Raw genomic sequence first — 14,887 nt, 5'->3', positions numbered from 1 at the left:
GGAACTTCTTAGAAAGAAAGATAAGAAGTTAGCAATATCCTTTAACTCTACTTTCCGCTATATAGATGACGTTCTTTCACCAAACAATTCAAAATTTGGTGACTATGTGGAACGCATCTATCCCATCGAATTGGAGATAAAGGATACTACAGATACAGTTAAGTCGGCTTCATATCTTGACTTACATCTAGAAATTGACAATGAGGGTCGGTTGAAAACAAAACTTTACGACAAAAGAGATGATTTCAGCTTTCCATTTGTGAACTTTCTATTTCTAAGTAGCAACATTCCAGCAGCACCTGCATACGGTGTATATATCTACCAATTGATACGATATTCCCGTGCTTGCATTTCCTATCATGATTTTCTTGATAGAGGGTTACTGCTCACAAGGAAGCTATTAAACCAAGAGTTCTTAATGGTGAAGTTGAAATCATCTCTTCGTAAATTTTACGGACGCCATCACGAGTTGGTTGACCGTTATGGAATAACCGTTTCACAAATGATATCGGATATGTTCCTTACGTCGTAACTACAATCCCCTTCCCTTTCATGAATGTGATCTACCGAATTAGACTATTTACCGGATTTGTAATCACATAAGCAACACGACGGGTGCCACATGTAGAGCAGGATCTGCTTACCCTTCCGGAGCACCTGAGATCCCCCTAGTTTTGGTGGGGTTCGTGTTGTTTATTCTTTAGTTTTCTATGTTATGTCATGTGTACTATTGTTTTTCTGTTTGTCTTTTTCATTTTTAGCCATGGCGTTGTCAGTTTGTTTTAGATTTATGAGTTTGACTGTCCCTTTGGTATCTTTCGTCCCTCTTTTATATATTCCAAATAATCAAAGCTGGTATATAGACAAGATCCATCATGTCATTAAGACTACAGTTTCTTTGATGTTTAATTGCCTAATATATATTGACAATATGATTTATTTTGGCTGAATAGAAATGATCTCAATTTGTTCTCAAAATATATATAAACGACGTATTGCAACATCTAGAAATGTATAATGACCAATCGCATATTGATGCGTATTTGGTTTTGTTTTACCTTAATTCCAGAATAACCTTTTGATATTATAATTTGTTTCAGATTGAATGGGAAATATCTAAATGGATCCGTTGTGTGGAGTTGCTGCTGACAGTTTCTTTAAACATTGCAGTAATAATCCTATTGAGTCGTATACGGAAACGGTCAAACTTAGTCTTCTTCGTCATCAATTTAGCTTTTTCAGGTAAGATTGAGATAGAAATGACTTAAATTTTCTGATTTGTTCTTTGTTGATTGTGTTATAACTATACATCGCTTCATTTTCTCCTCATATATTTTTACACCCTTGACCAATAAATATTGAACTTTCAAATCACTCGGCAAGCCTCAGGTTATATAATAAAGACGTTGAACTCTGCGATAGCAAACAAATACCATAGGACTTGATTCAGTAGTAAGAATTTATAGTTATCCAATTACATATAATGACACATTTGTGTAAATCAATTATTGTGCTGGGCAATCTTATCAATCAATCAGGTTTGTTTTCGTATCAACAATTGACCATCCGGATAATATTGTTGACATCCAATTTAAGGCCAATAGTGTCTATTTCTTAGTCATTGAAGAAGTATATCGAATGTTGATAACTGCCAATTCTGTATCTTAATTAACTCTATTTATTGTCACGGACATTTGCGTTCTATCAGAAAACACCATAGGACATTCATTATGATTACACGATACATGCAATTAACTTATCAAAGTAGTCGTTTAACGTCCTATTGTTTTTTTCTGGTATGTGAGTTAGCTTTTCTATTAATCTATTATGACTCCTTTCTTTTAATTGAAACTCTTTTACTGTTTTGCAATATTTACGTTTAACATTCTAATGTTATTGAGTTATGTGAATTACCATTTTTCTCCTTTTAATATATTATTTCTGCTTTCTTATAATTGGAGTTCTTCGTTTTGTTAATATTGTTATTATAACAAAGTACCCTCTTGTTTTGCATGATTATGAATTTTAAATGTTTTATATAAAGGTATAATACATTTTTTGATTCATCAACAGTAATTAATTGCATAAGTGACATCCAAACCATTTTAGAATTTTGCATTTGCATTGTAAAAAACAGTTGGGGAAAAACCAATTTTCTACACTTTAAGATGTGAATTATTTTGCAAAATACGTTTTACAAAAATCTTTTATGCGGCTATTTTATTTTAGTATTGCGAAAATGCATTGCAAAATGTCCTGTTAATTCTACTTCGGAACTTTGCTTGTATAATTATAAAACACGACTACATATCTCAGATTTTTTGTCAAAATTTATCACCATGTTTACACTAATAACCAATATTCAGATCTCGCAATTTCAATTTTCTTTTCTCATCAATATAGGGTAGATGAAAAGAACATTGTGCTCTTAGGTTTGGATAGAAAACTTTGCGGCGCCAATCATTATTTTTTATGTCTATCAAACTATTTCGTCCACCGACATCAGCTTCTTTGACAAATCTCAAAAGATTCTTTCCGAAGGAGCAATGTGTACGAATTTTTTGTAGTAATTTTCTTTCCTAAATATGAACTTACAAGACCTCTGTCTCAAACGAAAACTTGCCCAAAACCAGAATTTGAACCCTTCTAATTTTTACCGTTGTATGGCATAATGATGCATACATATAGTTTCGTATATGTACCTTGTACAGCTATCGATAGTTTGATTAATTGCTAAATGTTTTTTTTATTATTTTTTTTTGTTCTTCATTTGAGAGGTTTGAAAGCTTTAGAGTTGTTTTACATATAAAGTTTCGTGTTTAGGTATGCTTTTGATTCCTGTATTACCTCAAGTAGAAGACCAGCAGTGTAGTTGATATGAAGGCCTCAATTCACAAATAATATGTTATATATTCACAATGACATGACAAAATCAGGCCGAGTTTAAAAAAAAACAAAAACAGACCTCCCCCCCTAAAAAAAAAACAAACAAATAAACAAACAAAAAACAACCAAATAACGAAAACCATTTACTTGCAAGAAATATGCAAATATTGCATTAGTGATCAAGTCGTTCATTTAATCAAAGCTTAAATACAGACTGAAGGTTTATCAATACTAAACAGTTTTTGAACCTCATGCGATGTCATCGTAACGATGGGATAAATGGTGGTTTGCTAAAGCACGAACGTAATACGACCAGAATTTAAATATATATTACTATAAAACAACTAGGTAAAACTGAATTCAATCCACATAATGCATTTTTCCAAGACATGTAAGACGTTTGATGTAATCAATATCTGAATACAGTTTATTTATTACCTAATAAGTATACTATCACGCAATGAATAACACTATACCTAGTTTAAGATAGTTGATTTTTTTTTGGGAAAGGTACGGACACCGTCAATTTGTAGAATTTTTCCTTTACGGATTATACAGAATTAGAAAGAATTTGCACATTATCAGTATTAGTTTCAATAGCATCAAATCTAATCCATGACTTGTTGTCCTTGAAAGCCCAAGAAACAAACGAAAGTAATCGTCAGAAATTTACATACAAACATGTTAATTCAAAAAATCGTGTGCGTATTGCTTAAAAGACACATCAAATATGTACAAAATATACTTTTCTCAAACAATGCAACATTACTTTTTAAAGGCTTTAAACCTGTTTTCAAACCTTTTTCTATACTAGTTTTTCTGTTTTCTCTGTAATATGGTTGCCAGACAGCGCTATGCTTAAAAAGGAATGTACAGGAATACATTTTTATTTTTATTCTGTTAACGTAGTTCCAGTAGATTGGTTAACATTATTTTGGAGAACTGATTTTGAATTCGCGCTCTGATTTAAATTTATTAAGGGAAAATAATCAAAAGCGTACACCGAAACGTTGGTATTATGTCCTAAACAATAAAGAAATAAGAATAAGACATGATCTACTTTTAATTTTGGGGCACAAACTTGGAAAGTACACATAGCACTTTTAATTCTGAAAAGGCTACATTTAAGACATGACGTGGTCAGTATGTGTCGACTTATAAGTTTGAATGTCCCTCTGTTTATTGTCGTCTCTCTTTTAGTATGACAAAAAACCAAAAAGAACATTTATCATTTCATAAAAACGCCGTATAAATCAATTGAAAATTCTAGTAAAACAATGACAACATGTTCAAGGCAGACAGTTTGATGAACGCTGATGGTTTTTACGAATAAGTATTCATTATTCACAAACATGGTTTAAGTTAAAAATGGTATTATGAAAGTGTAAATTGGTACTTAGACCCGTCGCCCCATTCTTCACAAGTCAGTAGCATCATTAAAGCCAGACAATTGTCTTATGTACGTTTGAACAGACGTTGCTTCATTTTGTAAACTTAAAACGGAAGAAGTTGTTCATTTTACACATGGAACGTGACAATCATCGTTATTGTTAAACTTACGCGTCGTATAATTTGCCTTCAATGAAATGATGTAAAGGTACACGAGTCTGTCATTTGAACGGGACAAACGTCTAAATAATTAAACGTTCGTGTTGTATAATTTAGCCTTAAACAGTCTTTTCAACTTTAACATGAGTCTGTTAATTCATCCAGTTACACCGATTGAAAACATGTATAACGAAATGTCTTAATAATATTAGTTTTAGTCATCTTTTTGATAACAAATACAAATGTGGAAGCATGTCATTGAGACGGTAACAAAACGACACAGATAATAAAAAGACTTTAAAGGTCAACATGAACTATCACTCCCCCCTCCCCCCAACAAAAGAAAGAAGCAAAAAACAAAAACAAACCCCAGTTGAATTGATAACGAATTAAATGAAAATGGTTAGTTTTGTCAAACAAATTGTATATAATGTTTATCAGGTTTCGTTAGAGTCTAAAAATATGTAAAACGTAAAAAAATAAGGTAAAAGGTCTTTATCCAACATTTTACAAAGTCTTGTCAAACTGCGTCTTAACGCTGTAAACAGTTCAATATAATTCTATGTAATAGTTATCAAAGGTACCAGGATTATAATTTAGTACGCCAGAAGCGCGTTTCGTCTACATAAGACTCATCAGTGATGCTCATATCAAAATATTTATGAAGCCAAACAAGTACAAAGTTAAAACATTATAAAAATCTATGGATTTGCAACACGCATTAGAAATAGTTTTATGTTCAAAAGAATGTTAATAATGTTGTTTTAAATTATTAATGCTTATTGGTTTGACTTATCATTCCACCTGATGCTTATGTATCGCATTACGATTTGTTATAATTTGTCGCAGAGGATAATCAATTTCTATTTGTTTCTAAGCTCGTAAATTTCCTGTTGATAACTTAATGTGTGTTTACATAAAAAAAATCAACAGTCAAGTTGACCTTATCGGGTTAATTCAGTGTGACAAAAAGAAAAACGTATGGTAACTATCTTCTTCAACGATTAACTTCGAGTTTAAATAGATGCTAATGAATTAAACAGAGATAATCAAAAACATGCATTCAAATTTTTAAATCCCAAAGGAAAAATTAAACACAAAGTTATAACAAGATGCATGCCTGGGAAAGACACAGAGTTTAACAAGTTATCGAGCATGGAACTTTCATACGTACAGTCTCGATTCACTGAACAAAGCACAAGCAGAGAATGTACGATACAACTCAAATTATAACAAAGCAATAAACACGTTATTCAAAATATAAGAGCACAGATGCATTTATCACAAATAAGAGATACACAAGAAATCGATACTCGTTAAAAAATCACTCATGCGAAGGGGATTAGTTGTTAGATTCCGAGGGTTTTGTTTCCCTTGTTTTGTCTCGAACGTTCCTGTTGACAAGTTATATAGAAACACGTGTCATTCCCGTCAGAATATTTTGATTTATCAGGTAATATTTTCTAATTTGCAACCTTGGCACTTTACATAAAAAAACACTCGCGTAAAATACCTGTCACGAAGAAGGCTTATTATTTGATAAAAATCAGAATATCAATAGTTTCGAGAGGTTCAAAAATCATAAATTTATGAATGATTTGCAGTCGAAATTAAAAAAAACCAAGAGCTAAACGCATATATGAACCATTTTGAAGTAACTTAAATGTCCTTCTATGTGTTGAAAACCAAAACAAATTTTTGGTCGTACATTGGTATCACGTTGGTGTCGTCGTCGTCGTCCGAAGAAATTTGGTTTTCACACTCTAACTTTAGTAAAAGTAAATATAAATCTATGAATTTCAAACACAAGGTTTATGACCATAAAAGGAAGGTTGGGATTGATTTTGAGTGTTTTGGTCCCAACAGTTTAGGAATTAGGGGCAAAAAAAGCATTTTTCTTGATTTTTGCACAATAACTTTAGTATTAATTTATAGAAATCTATTAACACAAAGTTTATGACCACAAAAGGAAGGTAAATTAGGGACCAAAAGGGTCCAAAATTAAATTTTGTCTGATTTCATCAAAACATGAATTATTGGGGTTATTTGACATGCCAAATCTGACCGTGTGTTCAGATTCTTAATTGTTGGTCCTGTTTTCAAATTTGTCTACATTAAGGTCCAAAGGGTCCAAAATTGAACTTGATTGTAACAAAAAATGAATTCTTGGGGTTCTTTGATATGCTGAATCTAAACATGTACTTAGATTTTTGATAATGGGCCCAGTTTTCAAGTTGGTCCAAATCGGGGTCCAACATTATTCTATTACGTTTTGTGCAATAGCGAGAAATTTCAATTGTACAGTATTGCGCAATAGCAAGAAATCTTCAATTGCACAGTATTGTGCAATAGCAAGAAATTTTCAATTGCGCAGTATTGCGCAATAACAAGAAATCTTCAATTGCACAGAATGTGCAATAGCAAGAAATCTTCAATTGTACAGTATTGCGCAATAGCAAGAAATATCTAATTGCACAATATTGCGCAATAGCAAGATATTTTCAATTGCACAGTTTTTATGAAATACTCTTTGAAAATTGGAGTTATCTTTCTTTGTCCAGAATAGTAATTGAATCAACTTAAATCATTGTTTTATACAATATCCAATGTATATTAACTTTTTACTACCAACTAATAAATTAAAACAATCTTTACCATTCAGTGATTACAAGCACTTTTTTTACATTTTGATATTCTATGATGTATTTAAATGCGTAGTTATTGTTGCAAACGCCATTAGAAATTTGAATTGAGATCAGTTTTGGAATAAAGGAAAGGGGGATGTGAGAAAAAAAAATGGGGGGGGGGAGGTCAATTTTTCTCATTTCAGATTTCATAAATAAAAAGAAGATTTCTTTAAACATTTTTTGGAGAGGGTTAATATTCAACAGCATAGTGAATTGCTCAAAGGTAAAAACAATTGTTTAAGTTCATTCGACCACATTTATTCTGTGTCAGAAACCTATGCTGTGTCAACTATTTAATCACAATCCGAATTTAGAGCTGAATCCAGCTTGAATGTTGTGTCCATACTTGCCCAAACTGTTCAGGGTTCAACATCTGCGGTCGTATAAAGCTGCGCCCTACGGAGCGTCTAGTTTTCTTTTTTTTAATCATTCCCATTTTCTTTCTATTTCAGATCTATCCGTTGGCATTCTTCACATTCTTCCATTAACAGTCAATCATTTTACATCAACTTGGGCGCTAGGATCTGCCATATGTAAATTGCAGTTCTTTCTGAGTAATGTTTCATTGTATGCCTCAACATACCTGATAGTGATCATTGGAATTGATAGATTTCACAGTGTATTTAAACCTCTCAGTACTGTGCGCCAAATGCGACATTATCGTCTGTTAATGGTATTATCACCTTGGACACTGGGGACGCTTATAAGTATACCAGTTCTGTATTGGACAGTATTATACCCTATATGTGAACGTGTCATATGTACTCCAGATCTTAGGGGAATTAGAAAGGTATGTAAAAAAACATGAACAAAACTAAAAAAAAAAAAAAAAAAAAAAAAAAAAAAAAAAAAAAAAAAAAAAAAAAAAAACTTAGAAGATTACATATATTGTGATGTTATGTTACAAAACCAATATTGGTATGTACCATGCATAATCATATGTCGCAGAAAAATACAATGACACTGTTTTTTTCAATTGCTAAAATTAAAATTACTAAAACACATTATATCATCTCAAATATAACTTATCAAAGGAATGAAATTAAGAAATAAAAAGTAAACATCTTGAAAAAAAGGAAGAGTCAGATACTACATATCAACATTCTACTGAAAACTCTAGGTTGAGCAAAATGACTTTCTCACATACAAGAGTTATAACTCAGGTAATCCGGAATGGTAACCAATCCCGGATCTACAAATGGCAACCATCGTGATATCCATACTTTCGTTATTAGTGATTAAAACATTGTTGTGACGTCATTCTATTGTTTTACCTGTTCTTTATTTCAGTGATTGGACTATCATTTACCTGTAAGAAACCATTAAGTTACCTTTAGCTGTCCAATATTTTTAAGAATATCCCTCTTCTTTCTTAAAAATATCGGACAGCTAAATGTAGCATAACTGATTCTTACAGGTAAATGATAGTTCAATCACTGAAATAAAAAAAAGTATGAATTACTCCAATTGTTTTAATCATGTAAAGCCCCAGTCCCACTAAACCACGATCGCACCACGCTCACCGCGATCTAAAATAAATTCAGATCGTGGTGAGGTCGCGGTATGAGCGGCAGGAAAATGTAAATGTTCGTTGCTTTCACGATACTACTAAGTTCTCATTACACTTCTACAACGATCCCACTACGAGTATACCACATTCTCGTCGCACTTATTCTGCGACCTCACTCAGCTTATCAAGATCTTTCGACGGTCATCACGTTCTCACTACGACCATATCACGAGTTATCCGATTGAAACACGATCTTACTACGCTTCTACTGCGATTATAACACGTTCTTACCACGATTTTACTACGTTCATAGTTCGCGATCTTACTACGTTTTCAGAAATAACGTCAACATCGTGTTCCATATCAATACAGTTCCATTCCTTTTATTTCTAATTAATACGTAGATTTATGGGGAATAATACAGTCATGTCACCAAAATCTACTAGAACACGTTGGCGTGGTAATAGGGGTTGATGTAGAGGTAGAGGAAGCTCTGATAATAACGAATCCTGATCAAGCAGAAATGTCGGACCGACCAATCCAACCTAAATTACAACCTATTGCTGGTTCATAAAGCTCAAATGACGATATTTTAGTGAACGATAGCAGAGATGACACAGATGTGTCAATAGATATAGGAAGATGTGGGTTGAGTGCCAATTAGACAACTCTCCATCAAAGTAACAATTTATAAAAGTAAACCATTATTGGTCGATGTACGGCCTTCAACACGGAGCCTTGGCTCAGACCGTACAGCAAGCTATAAAGGGCACCAAAAATTACTAGGGTAAATCGTGGTATGAACGTAGTCAGGTTGTAAGAAGATCGTGATACGGACGGGAAGGGCGTGCAAAAATCGTACTTTGGTCGTGAACAGTGTGGTATAGTCGTAGTGGAAGCGTAGTGTGATAGCTGTGAGAACATGATGGTCGTAGAGGGGTCGCAATAACATCGCAGTGAGATCGTAGCGCAGTTTTTCTGAATAGAATCACGATTTCATTACGCTCTTGCTACGATGGTACAGCGACCTTTGCGATCTTACTATGATCTTAGTGCGCTCTCACTACGCTTCTACTACGACCTGATTTCGCCACGACCGCACCACGATTGTTTTGAACATGTTCAAAGTTGGCCACACGCTCATCACGATCTTGAAGACCTCAACACGACCATGATGCGACCTTACTGTGATCTACACGATCGTACTACAGATCGTAGTGCGATCGTGGCCTAGTGGCACTCCGGTCTTAACAAATTTAAGTACAACCAAAGAACAAATGACAATAAAAAAAAAACATTTTATTAAAGTCACCTTCCAATACAAGAATTTTGTGACACTACCAAATCTTATATCACAGCCACTTTTCTCATGTTTTTTGGGGTGTCTACTTTAGCACTAATTCAATAAGTTGTGCATTTTGTCACCTCATCGTATGTTCATATTAATTATATATTTGTAATGAAATCGACTATAAATGCAATACTGCGATGCACTCGATATGGTTCAACAAACACCTGTCTTCATATGCTCGTTGTAAGTCTTGTTTCTGTTGCCATTATGAATTTCATTTTTCCAAAGATTTATCCTTGTCCGTATTTAGGTAATCAAAATTTATCTCTGATGTTGCTCTTATTCTTCCTAACATCATTTTCAACTACGATTAAGATTAAAAAAATCAATAAAGTAATGCATCTAAAATGTGATAGATCATGCCGCAATACAAAGGTCATGAAAAACATAAATCTTATCCTGTGTACAAAGTGCGAATCTAGAACTTCCTTCATGAACTAGGGGACTATAATAGTTGTTATATTTTTCAGGTTTCGGCGTTGATTTTTGTTTTTTAAGATATTGCTTAAACATGAATATAATGCAACACTTCCCGAATGAACGACGATGAATATGGGAAGCAGAATAAAGGAAGACACCACCGCATTTTATCTATCAAACAAACCAATCATGTTACCGATTCGCACTTTGTTCGCAGCGATCGTTTTATAAAAGTGACGGGTTAGTCTTTTTTGAAAAGAAAATCTAGACAAAATAACGTTTTGGTAACATTTAAAAAACACATGGAAGGGCTATACTTTTTCTTTTATTTTACCTTTTTCGACAAGTTAAACAATGTTTTAAGTAAGATATAAGCCTCTAACAGTCCATTCTGTATAATATTGTCCAATATTTTACAGAATGGACTGTTATCGGCTTATTTCTCTTACATAAAATACTTGGAGCTAAAATACACTTGATGTTTACAGTGAAAAATAAACCCTAAAAACTCACACCTGTAATAAGATATTGTATCGCCATTATTTGATAGCATTTATTTTTTAGTCATCTTTAACTGTTCTGATATTGATGCTTTTTTCAGGTAGTAATAGTGTCCAATGCCTTCCTTCTGTTATTCATTCCCGCTGTATTGATATTCCTATGTTATGGAATGATCGTGTTCCTATTATGTCAGCGCCTAAAAGGACAAAAACACAATGGTTTTAGAGAACAAGGTAACATTTTATTAATATCTTCCCATTTAATAGTTCTTATAATGCGTGGTACGAGCTGTCAAATTTAAATACCATGCAACACATTAGGTGTGAGATCTCTAAGTAAATGATGTAGTCTGAGTTATCTTCTTCTGGTAGTCGACTAGTGGCACGCACATGATATGTCAAATGTGCTTATCTTGGTTAACATCTTTTAAACCGTTACGAGACAATTATCTGGATATTCAACATATTCAAAGAGTACACGACAAATCTTTTTTACTAACTCAAGTACACATATAATGAGATATAAGGTATGAATGTCAATGACATAACTATTCCCTGTGTATAGTTTCAAAGCGTATTCATTTTATATTGAACAAAATATATAAATTCTATTGGAGATCTACTCAAGTCAACACAAACATCAAGAACATTTCGTATTTGCCTGTGTTTCACATTTTACTGCGCAACCTAGTCTGAAACTTTTAAAGCGTACGCATTTGACTTGACGTTCTTTTTCAATATATATACTTTTTCAGATTTACTGAGATCAACACAAACATCAAAAACATTTACAAAAGCAAATAGGAGGAGCACGATCATTACATTTGTAGTCGGAATAAGTGAGTATTTTGCACATAGTACAACAAGTCGTTGTAGTATAAATTAAGGAGGTATACATAGGTTTTGGGAGGAAATTCTAAAAATCATCAGTACGTTGGTGTTTACCCTTTTTATAAATATATCATGTATATTTTAAGCTTTTAGGTTACATAGATTATTATCAATATATTTAGGTAAGAGCTTAAAATACAACGATTAAAAAATTACATTTATGAAAGCATGAATGAATGTAAGAGTTATCTCCCTGCACCAAGGTATATCCCCTTTATATGTGTTTTTCTTAATTAAAAAAAGACTGTCATAAGGATTTGATGATGCATGTAATGCTCATGAATATTATTTAATATGAGCTGCGTCGGATAGATTACGACCTGATGCAAATAAATATCAATATATCTCTTAACGTTTTTTGGTTTGCAGCAGTCTCCTTTCAATGTATGTTACTGCTTGGAAATACTAGACTTATCAGTTACACCTCTTCTGGTACTTTAGAAACGTTAAAATACAATGTTTATTCGGCAGTTTGCACGGGAAAATATTAAGATATATTTCACGTTTGTAATAACACGAACATTAAATGCATTCTCCATAACACCGATGAAAGATATATATTCCAAAATACATATTTTATGTATTGTAAAACAAACATTTTAAAACCCACTTAAGCAACGTACTCATTATTACAAATACGTTTGCATTAAAACAACATAAATCGAACATTATATTAATTGGAAGCCTGTTTTACATCAATTTAGTATTGCATACTTTGTTTGTCATAATTTCTTTGTCCGTGAAACAACAGTTAAAATGTATGTTAAACTCAAACGCATCATTTTGAAATAATAACGATCTAGAAAGTGTTATTATACTAGTTGGTTTTTGTACATCTGTATATTGCTATAAGAAACGCATTTTGTTTTAAATTTCGTAGAATTATTTGAAGAAACAGTATTATCAATGTAAAATAAATGTTAAAGAGTCTAGTATCAAACCACTTATAAAAGATTTAAATATTAAACCGAGCAAAGCATTACAGACAAAAATCAGTGCAAATATTTTGTATCATGAATAAATACATGACACCTTGCAAAATCACAAAAAGTACAAACACATGCAAATATTTTTTTAATTCATTAGCTATGAAGCATTTTGTTACTTATTTTAGATGAAGACATGACGGGATGCGTTTTTGTTTGAAGAAGAGTATAGGTTATATTAGGGAAAAAATATATGAAGTTAATGATCATTTTCAATTATATAACCTATAAAATCATTCTAATATAAAGGTTTTTCTTTGTAGCTTTTATGTTCTGCTGGATGCCATACGTTTTGGCAGGATTATTAAACTTATACGGAACTATTGGTTATGGTGGATGGTTTGATATTCTTACTGCATTGTCTCCCTTGAACAGCGTTTTGAATCCAATTATATTTTTGTCTTTTAATCACCGAATGTTTAAACCGTCTGTTTCATATAAATACTCTCGGACAGTTGAGACACGAGCATGACTATCGGAACATAGAAGTTATATTATTGGACAAGTGCACGAGATGTTGACTTTGACTATCAAAAGAGAAGCTAAAAATGTTAGATGTTAAATTAAATTTAAAAAAAAAATCAATATTGGACGCGTATTGAACACATTCGTGATCTTCATGATATCGGTGTACTTGATCATCAAATAAGGAATATTTCAAATCTAAGTTTTGACATGATACTTATCTAATAAATAAACAGATAAGCTTATTCAAATTAGTTCATATCTGAACATTCAGGTTAAAACCAATCTTTCGTATATACATTCAGAAAATTAAAGACTTAGATGATTACCCATCTAACAATGTTTTATCGTTATACATATCTTCACAGTGCCGAAAGCTGCAGATGCTGACGATAGTGAAAAAACAACTTCTTTAATGGTATTATGACCTGAACGTTATTGGTCATTTGATAACTTAAAGAGATTATTACGACTTTATAAGTAAAACAAACCTTAGGAAAACGCAAGAAACACTGTAAGTTACCGGAGATTAATTATTCAAAATGAAGAAAAACAAGTAAAATGTACAAAGATATCCACTTTGATACACCATGTCGTTCCACCGGAACACCATCAACAAAACACACCAAGTAGTTTTACAATTTTCAACCTTTAAGCTTAATCATTATACATCAATGTACAAAATGTCAATGAAATACATTCCATGTTTTAACCGGATATATTGTGTGTACTACTGAATATTACAGAAATATTGAACATTTTAAAGATTCACAATTCACAACATATCATAAATCATGTGTACTGTAATTGATATTATTAAACATGTTAAAATTGTATTGAAAACATAAATCTATTAAATAAAATGTAATCATTGATCAGAGTTTCCAAAACCTTCCCTACAGTCCAAAACATACTTTACCATGTAACTTTTGCTGACTGTAGAGGGTCTTAGTCTGACCTATAGGTGTCTATCATTTGTTCCTCGGTAGTTGGTGAAAAATTGTTAAAAATTAACTCGTATGCTTCGGAGATTTTTCATGTTTTATCAAATTTATTACGTGTTACTTAACAACAAAAGATTGTTGATTACAAAACCTGACGTAAACAAATGTAAACTGTTTTGTTCCTCTTTAGTTTTGATATATCTGCAAAATTATGAAGATTATGATTGGAGATCTCGGTGCAGATCTTTGAAATCTTTACAATATCTACATCTTATTATCAAACCGGATTAGATAAGCCTAAATACAAGGTTTCTGGCTACTAACGTGTAATATGGACAGTATCATAAAAGGAACTACAATACTGTGGAATCGTTTATTTTCGTAGGTGTCAATTTTCGTGGATTGATGAAAAGCATCATTTTCGTGGATATTCGATTTCGTGGTTTTGCCAAACTTTGCATACAAAGCCTATAGAAAATGTGTAATTCGTTGAACATTTGAATTCGTGGTTCACTTGCACCCACAAAAACATGAAAATTGCTATTCAACGAAACATAATGAATACACAGTATCCAGAAGCTTTTCAAAAACAAAAAAGATCAAAGAGGCCAGATCATTTAATTTCACAACCAGATATGTTGATGATATTCTTTCCATAATCAATCCAAATTTTTCTTACATGTTGCATGACAAAGTAAA

At 32.3% G+C, this 14,887-nt stretch overlaps 1 long non-coding RNA gene across 1 annotated transcript in view; it reads left to right on the top strand.

The window, feature by feature from the left end:
* Positions 1-14,119, top strand: part of LOC143058495 (uncharacterized) — a 45,409-nt gene extending 31,290 nt beyond the window's left edge. Inside the window, exons 2-6 of the long non-coding RNA XR_012973088.1 lie at positions 1,101-1,242; positions 7,574-7,911; positions 11,004-11,136; positions 11,658-11,741; positions 13,043-14,119. This is a non-coding gene — a long non-coding RNA (uncharacterized LOC143058495). The remainder of the gene's footprint in view (positions 1-1,100; positions 1,243-7,573; positions 7,912-11,003; positions 11,137-11,657; positions 11,742-13,042) is intronic.
* Positions 14,120-14,887: the final 768 nt, after the last annotated feature.

This window comes from Mytilus galloprovincialis, chromosome 14 (assembly GCF_965363235.1).
Source record: "Mytilus galloprovincialis chromosome 14, xbMytGall1.hap1.1, whole genome shotgun sequence".
Taxonomy (NCBI): Eukaryota; Metazoa; Mollusca; class Bivalvia; order Mytilida; family Mytilidae; genus Mytilus; species Mytilus galloprovincialis.
The sequence above is the reverse complement of the archived record's forward strand: the minus strand, read 5'-3'. Positions and strand labels throughout refer to the sequence as shown.